Source organism: Hemitrygon akajei, chromosome 6 (genome assembly GCF_048418815.1).
Source record: "Hemitrygon akajei chromosome 6, sHemAka1.3, whole genome shotgun sequence".
In the NCBI taxonomy this organism is placed as follows: Eukaryota; Metazoa; Chordata; class Chondrichthyes; order Myliobatiformes; family Dasyatidae; genus Hemitrygon; species Hemitrygon akajei.
Window position 1 is genome coordinate 47,877,339 of NC_133129.1, and position 24,769 is coordinate 47,902,107.

The window sequence follows — 24,769 nt, forward strand, 5'->3', positions numbered from 1 at the left end:
AAGAGAGCCCCGGGTAGACAGGGTACAAGAAGGGTCTGAGACTTGTATGTCAAACGGAACCGTGTCTGTGAGAGAGGGAGATACACCAGTTCCAGTACGGATCTGGAGAGACACGGGAGCTGAACTGTCATTGATTAGCAGTGAGATACTGGATTTTGGTCGCAAGACGTGAATGGTAGCTGTGAAAGGAATAGGAAAAGAGACGGAAACGGTGCCCTTGCATAGGATCATTATGAATTGTGAGCTAGTCTCTGGACCAGTTGAAATGGGGGTGCGATCAGAATTCCCGAGAACTGACGCGGACGTCCTTCTGGGTAATGATTTAGCCGGTGGTAAGGTTTGGTCAGCAATGAAGCTGACGAGACAGCCGGTGGAGGTCCCGCCCCTAGATTCCAAGATCTATCCCGCATGCGCGATCACTCGCAGCATGTCGAGAAAGGCAGCTGAGAATGAGAGCAGTTTAAATCCGGCCAGTATCGATTTGGCCAAGACGTTTTTACCAACCCTGTACCACGAGGGTTTAGAGGGTGGTAAAACTAAGAGTAGTAAAGTGAAAGAGAGTAAGGGAGAGGAGGTAGACCTTCCCTTAGCGAGGAGAAAAATTCTAGAGGCACAAAATAAAGATGAGGAACAGATAAAGCTGTTAAAAGGTCCAGGGTTGGACATGGATGATCTGTCTGGTTTGGCAGAACTGTTTGAAGAAGTGGAAAATTCTAAAGGTGTTCCCAATAATGAAATGAGGGCAGTCCTAGATGAAAAGGGTGCCCTTACCTTGAAGAAGTCTGCTGGGTTGGCAGATGAGGTTGTTTCAGCCCGCGGGGTTGAGTTTACTCCGGGAGGGAGTTGCCCAGAGAGTAGCTGGGAGGATCAGGGGAATTTAGAATTTGAACCGGGTATGGGTATTGAAAGCCTGGAAGAGGCAAATGTCCTGTTTGAGTGTGTCCAAGATGTGGATGCACGTGGTACTGAACCTAGTAATGGAGCTCAGAAAAAGTCTGAGGTATTTGATTCAGTTGAAAAGGAATGCAGTCCTTGTGGGTCAGATGGACTTGGTTCAGTGAAGAAAGGGTTAACCTTGGTAATAGTGGGAAGTGAGAGTTCCCAGGTGTTTGTGCTCAAAGGTGTGTTAAAAGTTAGTGAGGAGATCAAAGGTGGTGGGGTGAATATTATTATTGAAGGAAAAGGGAACTGTGTAGTTCCCAAATTGAATGAAGAAAATTTAAAGGCTGGACTGATATCAGAAGCAGCAACCAGGCTACAGAGACAATGGCTTGGTACCACAAAGCCTGTGAATCAATTACAGGTTGAGTTGGAAGGTAAAGGGGCCCCACACGCTATTGTTATTCCAGAGTGTGGTGTAAAAAGGCAGAATTTGAAATGCTGTTTGAACAAAGAGTTTAAACTGAAAACTAATAGCCTGAAGGGTCCTGAAGAGAAAACTAGCAACTTGCGTAAAATTAAAGAATTGTGTGGAGATTCGGAAGATGGTCTAAGTTTGGAACACCTTGTTGATAAAATAACTCCTATGAAAGGAGCAGGCAAAAGCCTATTTCGCCAGGGTAAAAGAGGCGAGGGTTAATGGGACTCCATTTTTAAATAGCAGAAGCCGGTTTTAAGGGATTTCGACAAAGCATGAGAATAATAAAGACAACCCCACATGGAAGCTTGACTGTTAAGTTTGAAAGTAACATAAAGACTAGTATTTTGCATGAACTTTTGTAGTATACCCGTAAGCTAAGATCACAACTCTTTAGTTTTTGTTTGCTGAAGGAAAGAAAATAAAGAAAAAAAAATAGGTGGTTATTAAATTGAAGTCTGATGCTACAAGACTCTAGTAAGGTACAAGATGTTAAGATATTAAAGGAAGTGACAACGTAATCGTTAACTGTTTAGATGCTGAATTGAATGTGTAACTGTATTACTCTATAGTGGAAAAAAAAACTTTTGTATTGTATTTTGTATTGTGTTAGATTCTAAAATCCTGTAACTTTTGACCGATGGTAAAAAATGCATTGAAGAAAGGGGGTGTTACGCCTGTGCCCCAACTCTGAGGGGCCGAAGGGTACAAAGTAGCCCCCTCCTTTTTGAGAATCGCAAGGTCGCTATTAATTCAGGTCAGGAGACCCAGGAAATGAGAGAGAGACGCAGAATCCACAGGGGGTTTGGAATGTCCTGGCCTCTCAACGATACAAAGCCACGGGAAACGGCCATTGTCTCTTGGAGACGGAATTGTGTATTGAGCACTGTGCTATTCATCGACGCCCTCAAGGAATGAGCAACGTGGGCTGGTTGGGGGGAGGGCATCATCCCAACCTGATTGACATCTGAGACCCCGTGAGTAAGGATAAAAGAAGGTCTGGGGAACAACCCCTTTAGGCGCACCAGGAGAAACGCTAGAGATCCCGTGACAGCATAATAGCGAAAGCCGGTGGAAAGCCCACATGCATCCTTTTCCATTTGCCTGGGAATTGGTGGAACTGACCACGGAAGACGGCTTAGCTAAAAGGAAAAGGACACCGATGACATTTCGAAGGATCGACATCATAAAAAGGAAAACGGGCAAGTTCTAAAAAAAAACCCGTCTCTCTCTCCAACCAAAAGCTGCAGCCTGAATGAACTTGAGTGACTTTTATATTTTTATCGGACAATACATTATCCCCTAGACAACAATAGAGCTATTTTTATCAATAAATACTGTTAAAAATAGTACCATCAGACTTCAACGGACCTCTCTATCTTTGCTGGTAAGTGACCCAGTTACGGGGTACGTAACAAATGATAGAGTTGACGTGAATAGGTTGTTTCCATTGAGAGTAGGGGAGATTCAAACGAGAGGACATGATTTGAGAGTCAGGGGGCAAAAGTTTAAGGGAAACACGAGGGGGTATTTCTTTACTCAGAGAGTGATAGCTGTGTGGAATGAGCTTCCTGTAGAAGTAGTAGTGGCCAGTTCAGTTGTGTCATTTAAGGTAAAATTGGATAGGCATATGGACAGGAAAGGAGTGGAGGGTTATGGGCTGAGTGCGGGTAGGTGGGACTAGGTGAGATTAAGAGTTCGGCATGGACTAGGAGGGCCGGAATGGCCTGTTTCCGTGCTGTGATTGTTATATGGTTAAATGCAACACTTTAGTGCAACAACTTGTCTGCCTACTCACTGATTAAATTTGCGGTGACCTTGGTAGTAGAGTGAAGACAATGTTGACTGAACAGTTACCAATTTGTCCTGTAGATTAGCTCAATTTCAGCAGAGAAACTGAAACTTGATGGAGGTGAGTTTGTGAGAATTTCTAGGGCAATGATACAGCCTTTGCATGACATCATTTCCCACTGAGAATGTATCTCTTGTGGATCGGTTTGTTACACTCATAGCCTGCATGACATTAGGAAGCAGAGATTAGGTGGAGTTGAATTTCTGTGGGCAGTAGAATATGAGAAAGATGTGCCACAGTCTTTCTTCACTGACAGTTTTGTAAGTTCAAATATGACCAGTGCATAGTGAGTGTTTGGTTTCGAGGTGAAACTACAAGTCTGCATCTTCTCTACAGCCGTAATGGGTTTTGAAACATTTCACCTCCTAACATTCCACATGAAATGTTAGGTAGAAACATAAATAAGTTAGTTTAAAATATAAAGAAGTGTTATTATATTTGCAAGTCAATGATAAAAATATTTTAGTTACTGAGTAATTTAGCATGAATTACTATGGATCCTAAACCCTTTACATCTACATTTAGTACTAATGTAAGATTAACAAAATGTGTGCTGCACTGTTAAAATCAAATCTAAGAAAAGTATTTTCACCTGTTCTTCAGCAATGACATATAATGGTAACTGAATATGAGAAATACATCAAATAAAGCGAAACATGCTGTTTCAATCTATTGTTGGATGCACTATTGGCACAAACTAAGTTTTATGGGAGACAGTTTTGTGCGAGCTAACATTTCTGTAGCAGAAGCTAAATTCCTTGATTTTCCACAGTAGTGAGTAATTTTGTCTGATTGACTTCAGTCAAAATAGTTAAAGGAAGCTGATCCAATATTGCAGTATTTTCCTTTGTCTTCCAAAGTCAAAATTGCAATGCCTAAAATTGTTGATTCCTGTGAAGATAGCAAACAGGTACTCAGTGAAGGCAAAGATGGAAAATAGAAATGCATGTTTACCAGATTCATATCCTGTATCATGAAGCAACAGGAGCAAAGTTGAGATTTGTAGACGAGATTTGCTACAGCCTCTTCAATTTCTGTTGTCTGACACGTCACTCTTCTCATAGCGGGACTGGAAATAAATGAGACATATACTGATTACGAGTGCAATGTAAAAGCCGCAATCTATTTGCTTCATAATATACACACCAACTCACTGTTGCATCATTAAATGATATGTACAGTGGTTTGGTGCTCTGCCCGTTCAGACATTAACTTCGATAGCCCTCAGGTTTCTGATCCCATGGAAAGTCAAAGTTGTCAACTGGCTTTCTAGTATTCAGCTGCAATCCAGAAGTATATATCGTCTGCCAGAAGATATAAACATTTACTCATAAATATGACAGCTGATTGTTACCGCTCTTGCTCAGTCTAGGACTTGTGATAAATGCCATTTCCACTAATCAACGAAAGTGCATTCCTATGATAAACCACAGAGGATTAAACACTCCTGTATATGGCCAAGGATTGTCTCTCTCTTAATAGGACCAGAGGAACACAAATAATGCTATTCTTTTAAAATGCAGTACAGCAGTTTCAGACACGCTGCCAGCTGATATCTTCACTGTTAAGCCCAGACAAAATTAAACAGCAGCACACATGCATGGTGTGAAATTCCATTATCTGTGTCAAAGTCAGGACCAGATTCAACTGGACCAAGTTCTGGAATTTATGAATAACACTGTAGTATTCCAAATGTAGTAGTCTAGTAGAAATTCCCTTGATTATACATAGCTTGGTTCCCTAAAGTTGTTAGAGCTTGTTTGGTAATGGGGATGAGCTCCCACTACCTATTAAATGCTCCTAATGACGTGCGTCTCAAATAGCCTCTGACAACCAAGTCTAACTTTGGCCTTCATGTGTGGCTTTGCTACTAATCCTGGCGGAACTGTTTCTGCTGACAGAAGGACGGGCAAAGGCAGGTTACTGACACCTTAAAGCCAGTCGCTTCGGGTGGATGGGGTTTGTCAGCCATGGTTGCCATCTCACCTAGGAGCTCTGATATCAAACCTCCACTGCCTTGCAGCTATGAAGACTTTGGGAGTAAAACCCTGAAGAAAAATCCAGAGTTGGAGTCCCTAAGGTAGCCCTACATTGATTTCAAGACTGCCTGGCAATTCCTGCAACACCGTTGGTACGAAACTGTATATTCCTTTGGATTCATCAGTTGTGTGGAGGGGAGGGTTCTGCTACATAGGCAATAGCTTGCTCTCCATATCGTACAGCTGTAGCTTGTGTACTGACTTGCATATCATGTAGACAGCCAGGACTCCACAGTCACGGTCAACCCTGGCCAACAGGGCCTCTTATATATAGTCCATTTTCAGTACAATCGAAACTCCCATTTAGCTGAGATTGAGCTATTTTGTACATATATTTATTTTTATATATGACTACAATATATATGTTTTTGTTTTAAGCAACGTTCATTTAAAAAGTGGAAAGTGTTGTAATGAGAATCCTGTCTCCCAAATTATTTCTGCTTCAGTAGCTGCCATCATTATTTCCACAGCAAATAGTGATCTGATATTCAGGGAACCATAATGAGACTGTTAATAAGACCTGACACCCTCAGGCGCACACTCTACTAACCTAAGAAAGATAATATTCTCTTTGTTCTTTTATCCTGCATTCATATCACATGTTTTATATTTATATGAAATGTAGTGACATCACCCCATAGCTCTTAAGCCTGGTTTCATGTAAGTTTACCACAGAATTCTTGTACATATTGCAAGTATTAAACTTTTTTATAAGTTATTTGACAGCAGCCTCAATAAAGGAGCCTGGCCCATAACAGCAAAGAAAATATTAGCAGAGCTTTGACATTGAGGCTGTCAAAGCAGGAACAAAACTTCTTTAATCGAAAGAAGATGAGTTTCAGATGTCCCTGCAGTACAGTATCTGCAAAATCAAGCTAAATTGTAATTGGTGGAATAATACCAATACGGCTGTTTAATGCTAAAAGTAGACACTATCATGCTTGCAAATCGGCCAAATAGATACTACTTACGTGTTATTCCTACGGATGGCCTTGTTCTGTTTTTTTTAAAAAAATTCCTGTTTATCTTACAGCAGGTGGTGTAACAGCAGCCAAAGACCAACACAAGGACAATGGATTCATAAAAACGAGATTCTGCAGATGCTGGAAATCCAGAGTAACACACACAAAGTGCTGGAGGAACTGAGCAGGTCAGGCAGCCTCTATGAAGAGGGATAAATAGTCAATCTTTTGGGCTGAGATCCATCATCAGGACTCTTCATCATTGGCCTTGGTCACTGAGAGTAACCAATCTGAAGAGCTATGTATCATAATAAAGTTCAGCCCATATAATTTCAGTCAATTGCATTATTAACATTATAGACAATCTAAATGCACATTTTGTTACAAGGCAGATGCACTTTGTGTTTAAGACAAAGACATTGAGCATTTTGGCTGAAAGCAGAGCATCTTGCATTGTGAGTGCATGTCAAAATCATTCTTCTCCAGCAAGGAAACTATTTTAATGGTTGGAATATATGACTAAGCATTACTGTTTATTTGAAAGCAAATTGAATTTTGAAAAATATGCTGAAAAGTTCATTAGCCATTCTGTACGTTCTGCTGACCTTCTAAGCTGTGCTGTAGTGTACCTTAGCGAAGGTTTTGAATGTTAGAAATGTAGCTTTATTAAGTCGCTGTACCCTGGAATGGATCTTGCAGGCACTATGCTGCTGCTTACACATCAGAATAATTGTCACTCCTGAACAAATAAAAATTCTGTTAACCTTCCTCCTTCTCTGAGAACTCTGACTCATCAGGCTTAGTGAGTTGCAGGGAAGAGCACGTTTCCTTTGAGGGGAGCAGAGGAATCTGAACACCACAAGGCAATGATGATGCTCTCTGACACTGATTGCTTTGCATACACGTGCCAGGCAGGATCTCTCTGCCAAAACTGACACTTGTGGTAGTGACATTAGTTCACCAGCATAAACCATCAGGGCTGATTTGATGAGAGTGTCCAGGAAAACAAGGATCTAATGCAAGCCTTCTCTGCCTTCTCCTCTTCTTTCCTTGGAGTCAAACGTGATTCAAGTTCCTGCTCCACTTCTGTTGATTGTGAGGTGGTGGATGAACCCAGTTGGAGACCCCATGACTCTATTGCAAGTGAGGCAGCTGGGCTCAGACAGGGTGGTTGAGAAATCAGTCCTCTGTTTACAATGGGCTTCTGTTTCCTCCTACTGAATGGACTGCAGGTTCTGAACACAACTACATGTACTCTTTCTCCATTTATCAAGGTCATGGCAGGGATGTTAAAGGAAATTGAAAGGCCCAGATAGAGTGTCTGAGGAGAGGATGTTTCCAAGAGTGAGAAAGTCTAGGACCAGAGGGTACAGCCTCAGAACAGAAGGACACCACTTTAGAACAGAGATGAGGAGCAATTTCTTTAGCCAGAGGGTGGTGAATCTCTGGAATTTGTTGCTACAGATAGCAGGGGGTCCAAGTCATTGGACATATTTAAGGCAGGGTTGATCAGTACTTAATTAGTAAGACTGTCAAAAGTTATGGGGAGAAGGCAGAAGAATGGGAGTGAAAGGAAAATAAGCCAGCCTTGATCAAATGGCAGAGTAGACTCAAAAGGCTCCTATGTCTTATGGTCTTTTATAAAGTTGAGAAAAACTTTGAATTGACTCCTCAGTCCATGCGGTAAAGTCTGGCTATGTTGGAGCTTGAAACAGAATGTACATTTTAAGAGTCTGTTACCAGGCTAGCAAACTAGATGGTCAGTCTATTGGAGGTGCCTGAGCATAAACTGCCCCAACAGTGCTGTCATGGTTCGCTTATCCTTTCCTGCAGGATTCTGCAGGGAAGTTCTGGGGAAACAGCCCCCAATGAATCTTAATAACCAGACATTGATAGTAACCCTGGGTTTCCTTTCATAAGAGCATTCCAGATATAAATGCAGGCCCTACTAGGCAATGTCCCACGTGCACTTGACAATCCGAAATGTGTATGAATGTCAGAATCACAACCATTACACTTTTGTCAGTGGAAGAGGACTTGTAATTTCTCACAGTCACAGAGACCATTCTGTATCCATGCTAACTGGCACAGTAGGGACCTGAATTAAAACACATAGAGCAAATGCAAGGAACAAATATTTTGCAAGCATTATATGTGAAACTGGTACTCAGTTCTCTGAAATGGGAATCTGTGATGTTTCTCATGATTGAATTCGTATTATAATTTACCTAATATGCCACTAGTATGAAAAATTAACTAGACACTGAAGGCTTTATTCTTTATCACTGCTGAATCTTGCCTGTGAGTATGATATATAGACAGAAACACCCAATTAAATGATTTATATCAGTGTAGTTGGTTTTCCGAGATGATGCTTACTCATCCTTTATAAAATCAGCCAATGTCCAATTGTTAATAGTTGGCTGATGGGAAACTTGGTGTTGAGATTCCATTTGCTTTTTAAGTTTTATCCCCCTGAAACAGCTGTTCCTGCTTAGAACAATTTTCTGTTTATTGCTGACTGTACATATTTTGTAACCTGATAACGTAATTGCGAAAACAACAATGTATTGAAAATATGATTAAAAACAGCTACACATTTAACCAAATTCCCTTTCTATATGGGTGAGGCTTAATGTGAAAGAAGATGCCCCATACAGTATACTTGACAGAGCTAGAAAGAAAAAGGATAGAGCTTAGGAACAAAAAGGATAAACATTTTGTAGGTGTACACTGAAAGCCACTAAACAGTCAGCAGAAGATGGAGGGGTAAATATGTACACCAGAAGGTATTTGTAGTAAGGGAACTCCAACTTCCCCAGCATGTACTAGGATCACTTTAGTGCAAGAACTTGGCAGAGAGAATTTTTAAAGTACATGTGGAAGAATTTTCTGAGCCAGTGTGTGGATAGCCCTCTTAGAGAAAGGGTGATACTGGATTTAAAGATTTAAAATATTTTATTAAAGATTAGCATAATTTGTCACATATGCATCTGAATATATAGTGAAATGTGTCATTTTGAGTCAAGTCAAATCAGCGAGGATTGTGTAGGGCAGCCCACAAGTGTGGTCACATTTCCGACTCCAACATATCATGCTAATCCTAGCGGAAGATGAGTCCGTCAGAGAACATTTCAGAGAGAATGAACGTAGCTCTAAATATTTGCGGAGAAGGGCAAGAAAAGATTAGAAATTGAGGTCCTGAGTTGGCAGAAGGGTGATTTCAGCATGATAAAACAAGACCTGGCAAAAATGGACTGGAAGCAGCTACTTGCAGGTAAATCTTCACGTGACCAATCAGTCGTTTAAAAATGAAAGGGAGAGTTCAGGGCTAATGTGTTTTGGTAAGGATGAATGGTAAGAACAAGTCCAAGTTACCCTGGAGATAAAAATTTTAATAATAAAGCATTTTAAAATAACTATCTACAGGTGTATAAAAATGTTGGTGGTAGAGTGGGTGGGGTGCGGTGAGTGATTACTTTAAAATGTTGTTAGGAGAGCAGAGAAAGGTACAGAGTAGGATTGGTTGGAAAGATTATGGCAAATCCCAAACCATTTTATAAGCAAACTAAGAGCAAGGTAGTAACCAAGCAAAGAGATGGACCCATTTAAGAACCAAATTGGAAATCAGTGTGCCGATCTGGAGGTCTTGAATAAATACTTCTTATCTTTATCCATAATGGAGAAAGATATTGAGGCTGAAAATGCAAAGAAGGGGTTGATGGAATTCTGAAGTAAATCCCCACTGTAAAGGAGGAGGTCTAAGATATTTTAGAGAGTTTAAAAGTGGATGAATCCTCTGGGCCTGATGAGACATTGTCCAATTTTCTGCAGCAGGAGAGAGAAAAGATTGCTGGGCTCTAAGTTAATTGACAAGAGCTATGTCATTGATGTAATCAACAAGGACTTTTCAGTAAGACCTTTAATGAGGTCTCCCATGATAGACTGGTTCATTAGTTAAGAACATATCAAATCCAGGGCAAGAAAGTAAAATGGATCTGTAAGTTTTTAGCTCGCAAAATCCTGTAGATGCTGGAAATCCAAAGCAACACACAAAATGCTGGAGTAACTCAGTAGGTCAGGCAGCATCTATGGAAATGAATAAACAATCAACATTGCAGGCCAAGACCCTTCTTCAGGACTGGAAAGGAAGGGGGAAAACATCAAAATAAAATGGTGGGGGGAGGGGAAGGAGGATACCTAGATGGGGATACAATAGGTGAAGCCAGATGGGTAGGAAGGGGAAAGGGCTAGATCTCTCCTCTTCCTCTGCCCACCCAGCCTCACCCACAGTATCACCTTCTAGCTATCCCCCTTCCCCTCTCCCTACCTTTTTATTCTGGTGTATTCCCCCTTCCTTTCCAGTCCTGAAGAAGAGTCTCGGCCTGACTGTTTATTCATTTCTGTAGATGCTGCCCAACCTGCTGAGTTCCTCCAGCATTTTGTGTGCGGATCTGTAAGTTGTTTGTTGATAAGAAGCAGAAGATAGTGGCTGAAGGTTGGTGCTTTTGCCATTAGACACCTGACAACAGTATACCATGGGGATTGCGGTAGAGATCTTCACTGATATATGATTTGGATGTGACTGAACGAGGAATGATTAGAAAGGTCTCAGGTGACATGGCAGTGGCAATACAAGTAGACAAACTGTTGAAGAAGGAAGATGGCACACTTGCCTTCACTGACTATAGAAGGTTATGAAATTACAGGAGGTAGAGAAAGCAAGGATATCTAATACTAATGGGCACCAGTTTAAAAGAAGGGAAGAATGACTTAAAGGGGGCCTAAGGGACAAGTCTTTCACACAGAGGCTATTGGGTAAATAAAACAGTTGCCAGAGGAAATGGTAGAGGTTAACACAATTAAAAAGCTTAAGAGACATTTGAACAAATTCATAGATGGGAAGGATTTAGAGAGATATGGGACAAATGCAAGGAAATGGCAGTTGCTCAGGTAAGTATATTGGACAGGATGGACAAAGTGTTGGGCTGAAGGGCTTGGTTCCATGCCATATGACTCCATTGTTGTTGACAATGAGGAGAGGTTTCTGTGGCTACAGAATGTTGTTGAGGACCTGGTGAGATGAGCGTGGCAATGGCAGGTGAAGACCTACTAGAGTGTAAGCTTTGGAGGATTTAATAGGGTTAGAATGTTCACAGTCAATGTTAGAACCATAATAAATACCAAGGAACAAAGGGTTCTTGCTGCACACATCCAAAGGCCCTGGAAGGTGGCAACACAGCCAGAGAAGTGGTTAAAAAGCTATGTGGGAGAATAACCTTCATTAGTGGCACATACAGTACAAGATCAGAGAAAGGAGGTTAGGGTTCAGCTGCATAAAACATTAATTAGGCCATTTTGGAGTTTTGGATGCACTTCTGCATGCCACACTATAGGAAGGAAATGCTTGCACCCGAGATTTCTCCAGTACATTGCTCAGGATGGAGACTGGATAGGCTTGGTTCATTTTCTTTTTGGAGTGGGGAAGGCTGAAGGATGTCCTGATTGAGGTATTCAAAATTATGAGGGACACAGGGCAGATAATGAGAATCTTTTCTACTGTCTGTAAGCAGATGACATAGGTTTAAGGAAAGAGATGGGCAATTTAGAAGGGAGCTAAGGAAGAATATTTTTCATTCAAAGGGTGCTTGAAATCTAAAACACACTTCCTATGGGCATGGGGGAGGTAGGTACTCTCTAAACATATTTAACTGAGCATTTCATATCCCTTAGGATAGTAAACTGTAGACTGAGTGCTGGAAAATGAGACTAGTATACTTAAGTACTTGGTGGACAGCACAGACACTGAGGGCTGAAGGGCTGTATGACTCCATGACTTTCTGTAACTTTATAGTTTATGCTGATTTGGTCTGGTTCTTAAAACAGTGTCTTTTAATGATTAGCATGCACAAAATGTTGGAGGAATTCAGCTGAAATAAGTGAACAGTCGGCAGTTCGGGCTGAGACCCTTCTTCAAAGAAATCATCTTTTAATGATTAATGTTTTCAAGGGTTGCCTCTTGACAATGGTTCTTGTTCTTCAGCATGCAGATGGTGTATGATCCCAGATGGATATGACAATCATGGTAACAGCAAGTATTCTCCAGTCTAATGTATGGGAAAGGAAATTAACAGGCAAAAGAAGGTAAAACATTCATTTACAGACATTAGAATCAAGTTCAGTTTGTGTTTTGTAATTTGAACATTAATCCACAGATGACAGAAGCTTTGGTCTGAGCTCATTCTCTTAACTCCAGCATAAGTTGCCAAAGGAGAGTATGGAACAAGAATTAGTCATTCTGCTTTATGAGCCTGTTTTTCATGGTTGATCGGCATTCTCAGCTCATCTTCTCACCCTGGCTCTGCAAAACTTAAAGTGCCTCACGGTTGCAGTTTTGAACAATCAACTGACCTCCCTTCAATAGCTTTCTGGAGAGAATGTTTCAGATGACAATTGCATTCCTGATGAAGAAGTGCTTCCTGACATTAGGCATTGATCCAATTTTCAGTCGATGCCCCTTTGTTCTGTGCTTCTTTGCCAAAGAAAGTGATTTCTCCCCAGCCACTCCATCAAGCTCAGTCATCTCTTAGACCTTGAAGGTCACGAATTAAATAATTTAAAATGAAAACAGAACAGGCCAGTTTCTGGATCTGTTTTGTTAATGTAATCCTTTTAGCCCTACTGGCATTCTGGTAAATATATACTACACCTGCTGCATGACCAATGTTTCACAGAAATTCAAGCAATATTCCAAGTGTGATGTAAATAATACTTCTGTACTGGTAGAATAAGTTCTACCCTTTGCATTTCAGTCCCTTCTGAAAGCAAGCCAAAAGTATATTTAACTTTTTAATTGCCCTTTGTACTTGTCTCTAAGCTTTCGTGATTACTGTTCCTGGATCCCTAAACTCTACAATTCTTAGTTCAATGTTAGTTGAAAGAAAAATTGATCCAAATGCAATAAATTCCTTGGAGTTGCAGTAACTAAAAAGCGCTGGACAAACTCAGCGGGTCAGGTAGCATCTGTGGAGGCAAAGGAAAATTCGACATTTAGGGTCAAGACTCTGCATATGGACTGAATCGGTGAAAGGGAGGTAGCTAGAAGTAAAGGGCGATGGGATATGGCAAGGCAGGAACTAGATAGTGATAAGTGGATCCAGGTGAGAAGATGTTTTGCTATTCAAATTTATGTGAGTGGTTGAAAATATAATAGAAAAATCCCTTTTATAACCAATCCCCAAAATTTGCTCCATTCCTAAAAGGAAAGTGGATGTATAGAAGGAAAAGCTAATACATATCTTTGGTCAAGGAGAGGGAACTGAAGGTAATTGGATAAGCACATCAAAGGGCTGGCATTGCCATAATGGGCCAAATGGTTTCTTGTAGTGTAGCATACCATGAATTTGCTCACCCAATCCATTATCTTATGCTAAGATGTCCTGCCTCTCTTCAGGCCCTTCCAACAAATTCTCAGAACTCTATCCTCAGTTCACTTCGATTTGTTCAAAGTTCATTTAGGAAAATCTGTCTAGATTTTCAAGTGCAGACTTATTTCAGATTGTTAGTTACCTCTACCCATTTTTTTTTTTAGTTCTCATGAGTCCCAATTGCTTGAAATTAAAGATAGCTGGTGTCATTTTCTCTCTGCTATAAAGCCTCATCATTGCTGAAGCCAAGACATTTCAGCTTTCTTTCTGGCAGTCTCCAGTTTCAAATTTTTGTCTTTTCCAGGACGTTATTATTTAGCACATAAATCCACATTTATCTATGGCCATTTCAAACTCACACATGATTGCACAAATAATACATTATGTATAGCTCATGAGTAGAAGACTCAATACCGTACATGAAATGGCATGGGTATAAATTAAATTGACATTTTTACCACAAATAGAAAAGAAAATCCTAAAAGCTAATCCATTTTTCTTTCTTACAGGTGCTAAATATTTCTAGCATTCTCTTCAATTTACAGTATTTTCAGTATTTATGTTTTACATTTCCAACATTTTATTCAGTCTTCTCATCATTTTATTTAGCTTCCTTCTAGTTACATCTTACCCAGGTAGATAAAATGTGAGTAACAAATTTTTATTACTTTTTATCAATTAGCGCCATCATATTTTATACCATTCAGTCTTTTGTGGTTTTTATTCAAAACCAGGAGAAACTAAATGGTGCAAACATTTGAACATTAGAAACAAAGAAGTAGGCCATTCGGCCCCTTTCATTTTCTCTATCATTCAGTGAATTCATGGCTGATCTCTCGGCAACACACACAAAACTCAGGCGGCCAGACCGTCTCCTTGGAAAAGGGTAAAGAATCAACATTTCAGGCCGAGTCGCTTCATCAGGACCAGAGAAAAAAGATGAGAAGTCAGAGTAAGAACTTGCTCTTATAGTTTATGTCCGTGATTATAAAGTCTGGGATCCCATTTGATTTTTCATGTTGTTATTTCATGTTTTTTTTATGATGAGTGTATCTGAATCCTTACCTTTGAGGTTTCTCTGTCCTGGGTGTATCTCCCAATATCTATCATCTCACATTCCCTTCCATTCATTTTTATTTAACACCTAATCTTTCAATTTACTATTTCATGTGCAAAGAAGCTCTCTACAATCTCTTCCATTTAAATATGCCCATTAATAATGCCAAAATATCAAAATACAATAAATATGCTGCTGTGGATTTATGATAACTTCAAATGTCTTAGTTTGTCTGTGTTGCAAGGACGAGGCTGAGGAGGAACCCAAGCGCAGGACACAGGCGCGGAGGCAGAATTGTGAGGCGTTAGCACCGTCGCGAACGGGGAACCGGTATCCAGGAGGGTCTTTACACAGAGACAAGGTTTATGGAGAGTGTCCAGGAAATGATGCCGAACTTAGAACTGACAGTCCAAAGGAATCAGGAAATGGGGTTTGCTTACACCAGAGTTGACCAACGAACTGGCACAGCATGGCTGTGATGCCCGAGTTTTATCCTATGTTCACTAATGGGAACCAGGTGTGTGATAATTAATGGGACTAGCAATCATAGGGATTCAGCCGACAGGAATTAAGGCACAATCAATGAGATAATGGCAAGATGGGAAATTGCCAGTTGGGACTATGACAGCCTGAGCATATAGATGATATTATAGAATATCAGTTTTTTAAATTTCTGATTCTTTTGTGGAATGAATATTAATCCAGTTCATATTTTTTACTGCATTAATGACTCATGCATAGTGCATGCATTGCTTGTTCAGGTTTTCACACTCTGAATGCTTGAGGTGTTCATGATCTATTACAGATGTCCAACTGTTCTGAGACTTTTTAGAAAATCAAATCCAAAAATGTTTAATTATCCCAATTTAAATCTGAGTTTGTCAACCAATGAAAGTTGAAAACATAAAATCTTCAATCGATTATAAATATGTCATTCTCCATTGGAAGTAATGTGTGATTGGTCTGCTGTTGGATTGAAATGGAGGGAACTGATATCTCAACATGGTATAGGGAGAATTAGTTTTCTTTTGAAAATGTAAAGCTGTGTAGTTCAGTATACACTGGTAGCAATGTTTTGGATCAGATGTTTTTTTTGTAGATTGATCAGTTTTAACTTTTAACTTAGTGAGCTTAAGTGGAATTAAGACTGAGTGAGTTAGTGGAGTTAATACTTCGGCAGTTTGTGAAGTGGACATCAAACTCAACTCAATCCCTGATTGGTTGCTACATATGTATTCCACTTTAGCAGCTGGAGGAGCTGAGTTTGACATCTAGAAAGTAGTATCAGTAAAAGTCACCTGGAAACTGACTGTTTCTATACATTGATTTTTCAGGGTGCAGGCATCATTTGATGGCCCAGCATCAATTGACCATCTGAAAGCTGGGGGTGAGCCACCTTTTTATGCTCTGTAGTCCTGGTGAAGATACTCCCAGAGTACTGGTGCAGAGCAAATTCCAGGATTTAGACCCAGCAATGGTAAAGGACCAGTGATATATTTCTAAATCAGAATGGTATGTGGAGTAACTTTACTGTATTCAAATTTTGTACCAAGATGGATGAATTCTCCAGTTTTATTCTTTTCCAGTTATGTCATAGCAGTTATAACTAAATGATCTGGTAGGCCATTCCTATGGATGGATTAAAGTCAGCCACATTGCTGTGGGTATGAAGTTACATATAGACAGGATTGGGAGATAAATTTTCTTTGAGTTTCTGGTGACAGGTTTGTTATATGAGAAGAGACTGTGTTAACTCTCCGGTATTCTTTAGAGTTTAGAAGAATGGAGGTGATCAAAATTAAACTTTAAAAATATTACAAAGCTTGACTTGATGACAAAGCTAGACAAATGGATGAATGGAAGATGTCTTCCCTTTGCTGAGGAATCTAGAACTTTGAGTCAGAATAAGAAGCAGACTATTTAAGTCAGAAATGGGAGTCTCATTTGTGAAGTTCATTTAAAAAAATGATCAATAGATTTCTGGACTTTCAGGGAATTATGTGCAGGAAAACTAAGCTGAGGTAGAAGATCAGCCATGATCTTGTCTAATGACATAGCAAGCTCGGAGGGTCACATTGTCTACATCTGCTCCTAATTTTTAAGTCTATATATCCATAAGATGTCTCTAAGTCATGTTGAAACTGTTCATCAGTAGAGTTTGCATTTTTTAATGCTTTAGAGATATTGATAATTCAGGACTAGAGCAAAGCTTTGACTTTATAAGATGTCTTGGTAGTTTGGTTGACATTGGAGCCTTTTTCTGTAATTGTTGTTTGTTTATATAGCAACAATAATTTCAGATGCAAAACTCGCTCCAGCTTCAGCTGCAATTTAAAGTGCTCAATTTACCATTCTAGCCACTAGAAATGAAAACAATAGCTGGTCTTAAGGCAGTGAAGAGGTGTGGGTCTAGGACAGAATAATAGAGTTGATGTAGATGTAGATCCTTATAGAATGCAGAGTACATGGAAGGAGATGTTTGTCTGTTGCTGCAGATAATTCTAACCTCCATCCAATTTCTATTCTGACCTACGGTTCCTGCTCTAATCCAATTAAGTTTAATCATCTTCCAACTCAAATACACACTGGAACTGCCCTTAATCAGTGGTAATTAAGTTTCAGGTAATCAAACATCTCTGTCTTAAATCTCACCTTTCCAACATTCAGGATTTTTTAATTTCTCCTGTTTATTCAGATTTCCTTCATCTACTCCTGTTTACCTCCCTCGCTGATATCCCAGTACTGTAATCGTTTATTGGCCTTTACTGTCCACTTTCAGCTGGCACCACCACAGCTTGTGAAATCCAATTGCTCCTGTTCTCTTTCCACTCAGATCTTTTTTTCTACCTGCCTTTCCTCACCATCTCTGCAGCTCATTTTTCTAAAATTACTAACTTTTTCCCAGTTCTGATGAATGATTATTAGCTGTAAAACTGCATCTCTCCACAGATGGTGCCTGGCCTGCTAAGTATTTCCAGTATTTCTGCTTTTATTAGCAACCAACTTAGAGGTACATATTTCCAGTGTTGTTGGTACTGGAAAAAAATATCCTTTGAAAATGTAAGCTGGAGCTTGATAACAGGAGGACATAATTGTGCAACAAGAATGCCTATGAGGTGGCTTTTTAGAGCAGGTTGTCATTAAGCCTACTAGGGGATCAGCTATACTGGATTAGGTGTTATGTAATGAACTGGAGGTGATTAGGGAGCTTAAGGTAAAAGAACCCTTGGGAGGCAGTGATCACAATATGATTGAGTTCAATTTGAAATTTGATAGGGAGGAAATAAAATCTGACATGGCAGTATTTCAGTGGAGTAAAGGAAGTTGCAGTGGTATGAGAGGGGAGTTGACCAAAGTAAATTGGAAGGAGATGCTGGCAGAGATGACAGCAGAGCAGCAATGGTGTAAGTTTCTGGGGGAAATGAGGAAGATGCAGGATAGATGTATATCAAAAACAAAGGAATACTCAAATGGCAAAATAGTACAACTGTGGCTGAAAAGTGAAGTCAAAGCTAATGTAAAAGCAAAAGAGAGGGCACACAACAATGCAAAAATTAGATGGAAAGACAGAGGATTGGGAAGCTTTTAAAACCCTACAGAGAGCAACTAAAAGAGTCATTAGGATGGAAAAGATGAAATATGAAAGCCAGCTAGCAAAAAATATCAGAGTAAAAACTTTTTCAAGTATGTGAAAATTAAAAGAGAGATGAGAGTGGATATAGGACCATTAGAAAATGAGGCTGGAGGAAATAATAACAGGGGACTAGGAGATGGCAGATGAACTAAATGAGTATTTTGCATCAGCCTTCACTGTGGAATATACCAGCAGTGTGGCAGATGTTGAAGGATGTGAGGGAAGAGAAGTGAGTACAGTTACTCTTACAAGGGAGAAAGTGCTCAAAAAGCTGAAAGACCTAAAGGTACATAAATCACCCAAGCCAGATGAACTGCACCCTCAGGTTTTGAAAGAAATAGCTGTGGAGATTGTGGTGGCATTAGAAATGATCTTTCAAAAATCATTGGACTCTGGCATGGTGCCTGAGGACTGGAAAATTGCAAATGCCACTCCACTCTTTAAAAAAGAAGGAAGGTAGCAGGAAGGAAATTATGGACCATTTATCCTGACCTTGGTGGTTGGGAAGGTGTTGGAGTCAATTGTTAAGGATGAGGTTCTGGAGTACTTGGTGACACAGGACAAGGTAGGACAAAGTCAGCATGGTTTTCTTAAGGGAAAATCCTGCCTGATGAACCTGTTGGAATTCTTTGAGGAGATTACAAGTGGGATAGATAAAGGGGATGCAGTGGATATTGTATATTTGGGCTTTCAGAAGGCCTTTGACAAGGCGCCACACATGAGGCTGCTTACCAAGTTAAGAGCCCATGGTATTACAGGAAAGTTATTGACATAGTTAGAGCAAGGCTAATTGGTAGGAGGCAGTGAGTGGGAATAAAAGGATCCTTTTCTGGTTGGCTGCCTGTGACTAGCGGTGTTCCACAGGGATTGGTGTTGGGGCCGCTTCTTTTTATGCTGTACATCAATGGTTTAAATAATGGAATAGGTGGCTTTGTTGCCAAGTTTGCAGATGATACAAAGATTGGAGGGGCAGGTAGTGTTGAGGAAACAGGTAGGCTACAGAAGGACTTAGACAGATTAGGAGAGTGGGCAAGAAAATGGCGAGTGAAATACAATGTTGGAAAATGCATGGTCATGCACTTTGGTAGAAGAAATCAATGTGCAGACTATTTTCTAAATGGAGAGAAAATCCAAAAATCTGAGATTCAAAGGAGTTGGGAGTCCTTGTGCAGAACAACCTAAGGTTTAACTTGCAGGTAGAATCAGTGGTAAGGAAGGCAAATGCAATGTTAGCATTCATTTCAAGAGTTCTAGAATACATCAGCAGGGATGTGATGCTGAGGCTTTATAAGGCACTGGTGAAGATTCACCTTGAGTATTGTGAATAGTTTTGGGCTCTTCATCTTAAAAAAGATGTGCTGGCATTGGAGAGGGTTCAGAGGAGGTTCACAAGGATAATTCCTGGAATTAAAGAGTTATCATTCAAGGAATATCAGAGATACCTCTGGGTCTGTACTCGCTGGAATTTAGAATGATGAAATGGGATTTCATTGAAACCTTTCGAATGTTGAAAGGCCTAGACATGGTAGATGTGGAAAGGATGTTTCCCATGGTGGGAGAGTCTAGGACAAGAGGGCACAGCCTCAAGATAGAGGGGCATCCATTTACAACAGAGATATGGAGAAATTTCTGAGGCCGGGGTGATGAATTTATGGAATTTGTTACCACAGGCAGCTGTGAGTCAAGGTCGTTGGGTATATTTAAGGCAGAGCTTGATAGGATCTTGATTGGACATGGCATCAAAGGTTACAGGGAGAAGGACGGGGAGTGAGACTGAAGAGGGGAGAAAAAAGTATCAGCCCTGATTGAATGGCAGAGCAGACTCGATGGGCCAAATGGCTTAATCTGCTCCTATGTCTTATGGTCTTGTGGTCTAATGACCTTCAGTGTCAGAACCATTAAATAATGACCACTTGCTGACCTTTTCCTGAATATAACAGCAACCCATGTATTTATCTAGAGCCTTTAAAATGCAGAACACCAATCAACTAAAATTGCTGCTGAGCCAGAAGAGGAACTAAAATGAAGGAAAGATCAGAAGCTTAAGGAAAAAAATATAAGCTCAAAGGAAATTAGAGAGATGAAGTGGCAAAGGGATCTACAGATGGTCTTCCACGGCATAAGAAGGGTAACTTCATGGAATGGCTATTTGAAGTCAAATATTAATTCAATCAATTTGTTCATCGGGTAATTAAACCATTAGATTCATACAATATTGTCACTTCCTTTCATTAGAATAGAATTGGAAATGGTGTGATTTTTAGCAAGCAATCTGAAGCACAGCTTCTTGTTAATTAACCCCAAGGGTATTTTGTTCAATTGCAAGCTTTAATTATTACTTATCAAAATTAAATACAGATTAATCAAGGAAACCAGAATACTAATTTACTATGCAGAGGAAATTTTTGATTGAAAATGTACAAATGTTCAGTTTATAGAATTTGAGATTTCAGTATGCGTTTCATGGCTAAGTAAATTTGTCCATGGCAGATTCATAGGGAGTTAATTATGAGTTTCTATTCTGCAATGTAACAAAAAGCTCAGATTTCATATCCTGGCAGAGCAATTGTCTGGGTATTATTATTTACAATTATATTGTGTCTATGGAAAAAAGATCATTTTTTTAATAATGGTGGCTTTGCTCCCTGCTCTATGATCACTCCCAGATCCAGCATGGTATCCATAAAATGCTTAAGGGCAATAATCCAAACCGAGTATATAACAAGCACTGTCTAGTTGTGGCTGGGAAGGGTAAAATCTGATTTATTTCTCTTGTGCATAACAAAGATGGATTTTTGAAAAGCAAAATACTGCAGATGACGTAAATCTGAAATAAAACAAACAGTGCTGGAAATATTGAGTGGGTCAGTGAAGACAGCAGAGCACAAGGCTAATGTTTCAGGTCAATGATCTTTCATCGGTAAAATGGATTTTAACATGCTTGTCCAGCAGAAATAGCAGGCAACTAGATATCTGATGTATATTTTTTTCTTCCAAGCCGAAGTTTGCTGGAATCCATCAGAGTCCATCTCTAAATAGGAAGATCAAACAAAGGTGAGTCAATCAATATTGGCTGCATTTTAACCAGAGGCCTGTGCAAGAAACGTGTGATTTTTCTGTCAGACTAGTAACACAAGGTAAGAAAATGAGAGTAAAAAGAATCCAGTAGCTTTCTTTAGAATATTGTTGAACTTCAGTGTGTGGGGCCAGGAGTAGCAGGAGCTGCTACTACACTGCCGCAGAAGAAGGTCTTTCTTGTCCAATGTGTTCTCCATCCCCAAAGTTATTTAAACTTCTTGTGCTGCATCACATCTGAAATGCTGCTGCATATCAGGCGCCACAGTAACGTAGCAGTTAGCGCCACACCATTACAGCTCAGGGCATCAGAGTTCAGAGTTCAATTGTGATGTCATCCGCAAGCAGTCCGTACGTCCTCCCCGTGGAATGCATGGGTTTTCTCCCACAGTCCAAAGACGTAATGATTAGTAGGTTAATTGGTATTTGTAAATTGTCCCATGATGAGCTTGGAGTTAAATTGGGGTTGCTAGGTGGTGTAACTCAACAGGCAGAAAGGGCCTATTCTGTGCTGTATCTCAATAAATAAATAAATTGGTCATCTGCCCTCCCTTGAGACAGAGATTAATCATGGCACTGGAAATTAAAATCCCTCTCACTCTACAGTCATAAATCACAGTCTCTGCCATGCAGTCACACCATGGGTCCATTAGCCATTAAATGAAAACTTGGCCACAGGTTTCTGAAACTGGGCGATACCAGTCAATAAGATGTGTCTCTAACAAATAGACAAGATTTTGTTGGCCAGAACGGAACATTGCTTTAATTTTACTCTTTGGAAATTTTAAGCATTATATGCATTGAGTGGCCACTTTATTAGATACACCTCTACACCTGCTCCTTAATGCAGTTAACTAATCAGCCAATCATGCGGCAGCAACTCAAAGCATAAAAGTATGTAGGTCAAGAGGTTCATCTGTTGTTCAGACCAAAAATCAGAATGGGGAAGAAATGTGATCTAAGTAACTTTGTCAAATGGTTGTTGATGCCTAACAGGGTGGTTTCATTGTTTCAGAAACTGCTGATCTCCTGGGATTTTCACAAATAGAGCCTCTAGAGTTTACAGAAAATTGTGTGGAAAAACAAAAGAAAACATCTAGTTAGTGGCGGTTCTGTAGGCGAAAATGCCTTATTAACGCAAAAGAGTATTTCTGAACTCACAACACATCAAACCTTGAAGTGGATGGCCTACAGCATCATAAGACCACAAAAGTACATTCAGTGCCCACTTTATAAGGTACCTCCTTACTATTTTAATATTGAGAAGTGAACATTATGTTGTATGATATTAATGTTGTATAATTATTGTGTAGATGTCTTGTGACTATAGATAATCTACACAATGTAAATTCAGAGTGTAACTTCAGTTGCAGAGTGAAACCAATATTGTTATAAGTAACTCTCTGGTTGGTAGAACTCTTCATTGCCTTACACTGTACATTAAACTGAGCTGCTGAAGTAACCCTTGCTGTAGTTTCAGACTATTCCAAGCATAATTAAGAGCCTTTATTCTTTACTGTATCACGAAGACACTGTATGACAGAGATAACACTTGTGTTTTGTTACTCCAAAATATAAAACTAATTGAAAGAAAAACAAGAGAGCTGGAGAGATGACATGTGTCTACTTCATTCTTTACTTCCAGCGAGGCATGCACATATGATGTGGTAGCATGATGCCGAATGCCATTCACATATTTTTACATATAATCCATAAAGAAGTATTTAAACAACAAGGGATACTTAATCAAACATTTATAATATTACTCAAATATTATTAAAATATTAAATACACAACACTCCTCCCTCCTTAGCTATAAACTTCAACTGAATATAAAATGCATCTTAATTTATATAGATGTATATCTATTCAACATAGAGCTACTATATAGATATCCATAGCATAGTAACTTTTAGATTGTCTCATTCAGGCCAAAAGATTTGATTGCTGTGGCAGAGTTCTTATTTTTGTGGAATAATGCCTTTCCTGACAAGGTGGAGGTGGGGGGTGGGGTGGCTCACTCTAATGGCAGGAGAGGCTCATGCCTGTGAAATAATCTCGGGTTCCTGGGCTTGTGAAACCGTCTCGGGCTCTGGGCCCTCCTTCATGGTGGTTGAAGGAGTTGACGCTGGGACTGCGGGAAGAGGTTCTGACAGCTCTGCAAATCTTTCTTCTCCAACAACCAACTCTGCTCTGCTCAGCTGATTGATGTGATGTCTCCAGATGACATCAGACACAATTTCCACTGTGTAGAAGAGCGGTCCAGTTCTGTCCTTAGTCTTTCCAAATACCCACTTTTGATTACCTCTGTAGTCCCTCCCCAGCACCGCTTGTCCAGGAGTGGAACATCGAACTACTTTGCTTAAGGAGCCCTCAACTTGTCTCAGCTGCTATTCCTGCTTCCTCCTTCTGAGATTGGGTTTCAGCAGATCCAAGTGCGAGTGCCGGGGATGACCGAGGAACAGCATAGCTGATGATTTGTTGCTTGTGGACCATGCTGCATTGTGATATGCAAGGTGTAAACTGGTGAGTTTCTGATTCGGTGTCAGTGCAGTGTGTTCTGCTGACATTGACCACAGTGTGCTCTTTAGACTCCAGACAAATCTTTCACCAAGCCGTTTGTAGCTGGGTGGAGCAATGCAGATGGGATATGTCTTATTCCATTCATTTTTAGGAATGACTCAAACTGTTCCACAATAAAATATAGCCCATTGTTACTGAACAAATATTCTGGATCACCGGTCCCTGAGAAGAGGCTTCTCAATATACCAACAGTGCGCAAGGCTGTACTTTGGAAACACTTCAGGCCAGTTTGCAGATGTATCCATACTAACAAAAAATTTGTGCCCATGAGTGGTCCAGCAAAATGTACATGAATCCTTTGCCAGAGCAAGGCAGGGCATTCCCAGGGATGGAGAGCTGATGCTCTTGGCGTTTTCAAGCATGGAACAGTACATGGAAGCTGCTCGATCTGCTAACCTATTCCAGGCCACCGGACAAAGCTTCAAGCCAATGCTTTCATTTTGATCAAGCTAAATGCCTGTTCTGTAGCCACACCAACAGTTTAACTTTCAACAACTCTCAATCCCCACATAAGGTAATGCCTGTCAAGGGCAAATTCATCCTGGTGCTGGTAAAAATGGGGCAACTGGAGTTTCTGCTGCATATTCCAGCCAGTTTGGGTGACCAGGTAGATCTGACACAGTGTGCAGTCTTTTCTGGTTTCCCTTTCAGTCATCTCTGCCATAATAGGGACTGTCCTCTTTTGTAAATTTGTCAGGTATTTCCTCTTACAAGGGTGAATGGAACAAGCCATCAGCATTTTTGTGATTAGTTGTCCTCTTGAATTCGACCTTGTGACTGTGT

At 40.1% G+C, this 24,769-nt stretch overlaps 2 long non-coding RNA genes across 5 annotated transcripts in view; one reads left to right on the forward strand and one right to left on the reverse strand.

Annotated features, from left to right (window-relative positions):
* LOC140729054 (uncharacterized) overlaps positions 1–24,769 on the reverse strand; it is a 140,927-nt gene that overhangs the window by 31,965 nt on the left and 84,193 nt on the right. For all 4 annotated transcript variants that reach the window (XR_012099243.1, XR_012099246.1, XR_012099245.1 and 1 more), the window contains one exon: positions 4,164–4,278. This is a non-coding gene — a long non-coding RNA (uncharacterized lncRNA). The remainder of the gene's footprint in view (positions 1–4,163; positions 4,279–24,769) is intronic.
* On the forward strand, positions 16,157–22,936 carry LOC140729055 (uncharacterized). Its single transcript, XR_012099247.1, has 3 exons — positions 16,157–16,206; positions 21,327–21,382; positions 22,419–22,936. It is a non-coding gene; the product is annotated as an uncharacterized lncRNA (long non-coding RNA).